The sequence below is a fragment of the Bos taurus genome, chromosome 3 (assembly GCF_002263795.3).
Source record: "Bos taurus isolate L1 Dominette 01449 registration number 42190680 breed Hereford chromosome 3, ARS-UCD2.0, whole genome shotgun sequence".
In the NCBI taxonomy this organism is placed as follows: domain Eukaryota; kingdom Metazoa; phylum Chordata; class Mammalia; order Artiodactyla; family Bovidae; genus Bos; species Bos taurus.
The window spans coordinates 5,823,732-5,830,079 of record NC_037330.1 but is presented as its reverse complement, the minus strand read 5'-3'; positions in this window follow the sequence as shown (position 1 = coordinate 5,830,079).

Genomic DNA, 6,348 nt, shown 5'->3' with positions numbered 1-6,348 from the left:
GTTTTGAATAAAATCAGCCTATCAACCTTCAGTCTTTCCCAAGGATATGTATTTCAATACAGCCTACTCTTCTTCGTTCAGTTCAGTTCACTCAGTCTTGTCCAACTCCTTGTGACCCCATGGACTGCAACACGCCAGGCTTCCTGTCCATCACCACCTCCCAGAGCTTGCTCAAACTCATGTCCATTGAGTCAGTGATGCCATTTAACTATCCCATCCTCTGTCGTCCCAGATTTGCTACCCAGATTTATAAAGGATTTTCTAATGAAATAAAGAATAAGAGAGAAAGAGGTGGGGGAGAGATAGAGAGAGACAGAATGAACGTGTCCCTCCCTTAAAACCAAAATCTTATGACTTATTCTGCAGTCAGATCAGTGGCTGTAGGCGATGCTTGATGACCTTTCAGATGAGTCTTGTGTAACTACATTGTGATAACTTCATAGATGGATGTCAAAATATCAAAACTACTGTTTAAAGTTTCTTACTGCTAGGCAATGGCCATTCTGACTCTGGCCTTTAAAAAAGCCTGCCCCATCTACAAACTTACTGTAACAGTAGGCTGCATTTGCCAGCCAGGCCACCTGACCACTGTTGTATGCACTGCTTCTTTTTGACCTGTGTTACACTGAGGTCATATCTAAACACTCTAAAGTTCTGGTCTTCTGATGCATGGCCATTCAAGAATACCCCCTTTTCTTCTGATAACATATTCTCTATTTGTACTCTGCCTCTGTGGGCTTGGGGCTTCCCTGGTGGCTCAGACGGTAAAGCGTCTGCCTACAATGCGGGAGACCTGGGTTCGATTCCTGGGTCGGGAAGATCCCCTGGAGAAGGAAAAGGCAATCCACTCCAGCACTCTTGCCTGGAAAATCCCATGGATGGAGGAGCCTGATAGGCTACAGTCCATGGGGTCACAAACAGTCAGACACGACTGGGCGACTTCACTTTCTTTCACTTTCTATGGGCTTATGGTTCATAAGAAATTTTTCTGATGCTTGGACTTCATTTTTTTCCTTTAGATTTTATGTGAGTCTAATCCTTTGACTTTCAGTTTTCATTGTAATTTAGTATATATCCCTGCTGTGTCCCAGCCCACCAAAATCCAATGTCCAAAGGGTGGTTAGGCCAGTCTTGACTCTTTTAAGAGAGGAATTTAAAAAATGGGCCAATATTCAGACAGACATCTAGAAAATCCTGTCTTGTACAAATATAAGCAATACTAAATTGGACCTTGACAGAGTTTTAGAAATGAGGGATAGAATAGAAACAGTCTGTTTAATGCCCCCTCCCTTCATTTATTTGATTGTCTAATTTACTGATTGAGTTGAAGTAATTGCAGTCAGATAACAAGACCTTTATCACAGCACAATGACTTAAGAATAGAGAGGTTTATTTGGACCAGTGTTAATATTTAGACATTAGAAGCATGAAATATTTACCTTAAATTACTGAGAATTAACCATAGATGTAGCATAGTCTACCTGAGTCAGAACAAATAGACAAACTGATATCTGAAAACAATATTTTCGATACTATATTGGAAAGGCTAGGGTTTAAACTCTGATGATGATGCTAAAAAAGACTTTAGATGAAGGCCATGGAAATGTAATTACCAAAGGTAGTGTCTGAAGAAATCAGACTGCTTTTTGGAACCCTTACTGAGGACATTAAAAAAGAGTTTTACTAATGAGAAGTGACTGCTCTGTGGTTAATCATGTTAAAGAAATGTTCCACATAATCACTGTGAAATTTAATGTTGGTAAATAAGCGGCTTAATATTTATTTAAATAATTTTGTAAATGAAGAGGAATAAGAAATCAGACATTGGGTCATGATGAAAAGATTTGCTCTGAGAAGCCACTCACTTCAGAGGGCCAGCATCTAATTGCAGAGGTTCCAGGAGCTGTTGTAAGTTGAAGGTACAGTTTCAGTTATCCAGATAATATTAGGAATTTGATGTGGATAAATCCGGGTGTGTAATTTATGTATAAATGCTATTTATTTCCTGGAAAAATGTAAAGGGAAGATTGTTGTTCATACATTTGCATTCTCTTTGAGGTGTTTCTGAAGGTCGTGTGGCCTCCTTAAGCATAGCATTCTTGAAAATAGGGAGCTGCCTGCCCTCTTGTCTTTCAAGTGACCCCTTTTATTTTTGGAGAAGAATCAGAAGCATCTCACAACTTTCTCTAGCAATCAAAGCCCTTGGATGATGACTTTGAAGGCATTAGCTAGTGAAAATCTTATTACTCACCCTGATCATGAGTGAAGAACTGTGCCTCTCATTTCCAACTGAGTAAAGTCTGGGAAAGCATCTGGATAACTGAAACTTTTAGGAAGTCATATCCCACCATCATTTTCTGTTAGTTGGGTGCATAGATGATAAATATAAGTAATCACATATTATCATGCTTTGATAATGGAAAATATATGTCATATATTCCAAGTGGAAAATTTCTTAATATATGAGAAAGCCCAATGCATGTAAGCATGGAATTGCCAAGAGACTTTTGAGTACTATTATTCTTGCCTGGAGAATCCCACGGACAGGAGCCTGGCAGGTTACAGTCCATGGGGTGGCAAAAAGTCAGACATGACTGAGGTGACTTACATAGCAGATTGAAACTATAATATTTGAAGAGCTGCCATAGAGAAAAGGCCTATAGATTTAGTAAACAGTCTTTGAAAACCATGGAGACTGGAAGAGTTTCTCTTGGGCAAAAAGACATTAAGAAATTATGATGAGGTAACCATTTTTGCAGCTGATTGGGGGACTATTATGTGTCTGCAGTTTTATTTACATTATCTTAATCTTTCAAATTGGGAGAAGGCAATGACACCCCACTCCAGTACTGTTGCCTGGAAAATCCCATGGACGGAGAAGCCTGGTAGGCTGCAGTCCATGGAGTCGCACAGAGTTGGACACGACTGAAGCGACTTAGCAGCAATCTTTCAAATTAACCTACAAAGAGGTTCTTATTTCATTTTATTCATGAGGACACTAGGAAATAGGAAGTTATATAATTTGCCTGTTTACAGAGCCAGTAAATTGTCAGACTTGAGATCCAAATCCAGGTCTATCTGACCCATAGCCTGCAATTTTTCCAGTGTGCAAAATAAACTAATGTTTATTAGGCAAACGAATAATGCTATACCTATTTCCTTCTGCCAATGTGTGAATGGTGGATTACAAAGGATATACCAGAGATGGCTGAATTGCCAATGGACCTCTTCAGGAAGAAGGTGTGCTGGACCTGAGTATTATTAGAAATGTATACATTCATCCCATATGTTTTGAAGCCCCTCCATGTTCATGACATAATATGAAGTTTGACAAGTGATACAAAGGTGACTGCATCTGCAACTCAAATAGTGCATGCAAGACTAAAGTTTAAAATGTAAAAATGACCTAGGAGCAAAGATTCAGGAAAGACGAGGATGATGAACAAGAGCACTGAGGGTGGGGCCTGTGCTACCTGCATGTTGGAGTGAAGATGATAATCTTTTAATCTGAAAGTCAAAGGCTGGGACAGAGACAAGGACATCAGATTAGGACACAGTTGACCCTTTGATTTCATCAGTTCAGTTCAGTTCAGTCACTCAGTTGTGTCCTACTCTTTGTGACCCCATGAATCGCAGCATGCCAGGCCTCCCTGTCCATCACCAACTCCCGGAGTTCACTCAGACTTACGTCCATCAAGTCAGTGATGCCATCCAGCCATCTCATCCTCTGTCTTCCCCTTCTCCTCCTGCCCCCAATCCCTCCCAGCATCAGAGTCTTTTCCAATGAGTCAACTTTTCGCATGAGGTGGCCAAAGTACTGGAGTTTCAGCTTCAGCATCATTCCTTCCAAAGAAATCCCAGGGCTGATCTCCTTCAGAATGGACTGGTTGGATCTCCTTGCAGTCCAGGGGACTCTCAAGAGTCTTCTCCAACACCACACTTCAAAAGCCTCAATTCTTCGGCACTCAGCCTTCTTCACAGTCCAACTCTCACATCCATACATGACCACAGGAAACACCATAGCCTTGACTAGACGGGCCTTTGTTGGCAAAGTAATGTCTCTGCTTTTCAATATACTATCTAGGTTGGTCATAACTTTTCTTCCAAGGAGTAAGCGTCCTTTAATTTCATGGCTGCAGTCACCATCTGCAGTAATTTTGGAGCCCCCCAAAAATAAAGTCTGACACTGTTTCCACTGTTTCCCCATCTATTTCCCATGAAGTGGTGGGACTAGATGCCATGATCTTAGTTTTCTGAATGTTGAGTTTTAAGCCAACTTTTTCACTCTCCTCTTTCACCTTCATCAAGAGGCTTTTTAGTTCCTCTTCACTTTCTGCCATAAGGGTGGTATCATCTGCATACCTGAGGTTTTTGATATTTCTCCCAGCAATCTTGATTCCAGCTTGTGGTTCTTCCAGCTCAGCATTTCTCATGATGTAGTCTGCATAGAAGTTAAATGAGCAGGGTGACAATATGCAGCCTTGACATACTCCTTTTCCTATTTGGAACCAGTCTGTTGTTCCATGTCCAGTTCTAACTGTTTCTTCCTGACCTGCATACAAATTTCTCAAGAGGCAGGTCAAGTGGTCTGGTATTCCCATCTCTTTCAGAATTTTCCACAGTTTATTGTGATCCACACAGTCAAAGGCTTTGGCATAGTTAATAAAGCAGAAATAGATGTTTTTCTGGAATTCTCTTGCTTTTTCGATGATCCAGTGATGTTGGCAATTTGGTCTCTGGTTCCTCTGCCTTTCCTAAAACCAGATTGAACAACTGGAAGTTCAGGGTTCACGTATTGCTGAAGCCTGGCTTGGAGAATTTTGAGCATTACTTTACTAGTGTGTGAGATGAGTGCAATTGTGTGGTAGTTTGAGCATTCTTTGCCATTGCCTTTATTTGGGATTGGAATGAAAACTTTGATTTCATAATTCTAAGTAAATAATTCAATATGTCTGAGGTTTCAACCTCCTCTTTTGTGGGAATCCTGGGAAAACCTTTTCAGTGCCTTGGTTTCCTTATTCGTGATATAGGATTAATTGTACAGACGTTGCCTATCTCATACCATTGTTTTAAGTGTCAATCTGAGACACTTACAGAGTTTTTAAGTTCTATACAAATGAATCATCAACTTTATGAAATTATAATTAGTCCTTAGAGACCATCAGATATGATTGACAGATATGAGAAACACACAAATTCAACATTTGATCCAGCAGCCCCCAATCAGAAGGATACAAATGAGGGGCCAAGATAGTTCAGGTGGGACTTCAGCTGGAAACTGAAGGTGGTCATTTGCTTACAGACAGACATAGCAATACTCGTTAAACCACAAAAGGATCAGTAGCGTGATATAGGTAAACCTGAAACGTCCGTAGAATAATAACATTATAGGTTACTGACTGATGCTGAGTCATTTAATCTGGATGTAAAGTGGAAATTTTATTATGAGGTTTCTGAAAAGGAAAATCAGGGTTTAAATGATTACCTGATTTTGAGCCTTTTTTTTTTATGTGCAAGGAGAAAAGTATGGGAAGTGAGCTATCAGTTGTTGAAGGAAGGAGGTGGTATCTGGTGAAGGAAGATCAGTGCTGTGTTTTGACATTTAAACCCCAGTGAGACCTATGGCAACCACAGAGGGATGGAGCACTCTGATTACTGTCTTGTCGCTGCTTTCTCGAGGCACTTACGTTACAGTGCCTCCCATACCCTTTACTATCCAGCACCCCGTTAACTGGACAGCTTCTGTTGACAAGCACTCCCCAATCAGAGAAAGAGCTCCATGTTAACTGAGGCTCATAAAGATGATGCACTGGCCTCATAGTATGATTCTAAAGCCACTTATGAATCATCAAGGTGTGGTGAATTATGTTCAGAAAAAATTTTATGCCCCCAATATTTTGTTATGTTCTGTATACCTTACAATAGGTAGATTATCTCAGTTGTGAGCTTTTGATTGTCAGAACATGTGATTAGTGAGAATGCTTTTTTCCCTATGCTGAATAGAAGTTACTATCTTACTGATTTGGTGATGTCATAGGTTGGTGAAAATTCAAATTGGATCACGTTCCTGAGGTCACAAATTTTAAGTTAAATGCTGTCTACAAGGTGAAACTCAGGATATAAAGGGAGAAGAGAGATTCTGCAAGTAGTTGGAATAAACAGTGGACAATTCATATTTATCTATCACCTATCTATCATTATTCACACAACCTCATTTTTAAGCATCTTGATGCTGGAGAAAGTGGAATGTAAACTGGTAACTTAAGAGGCCAGGACCAGGGGAAGAAATTTGGTTGAAGTGGTCATTTTTTTTAAGTTTATTTATTTATTTAGGTTGCGCTGGGTCTT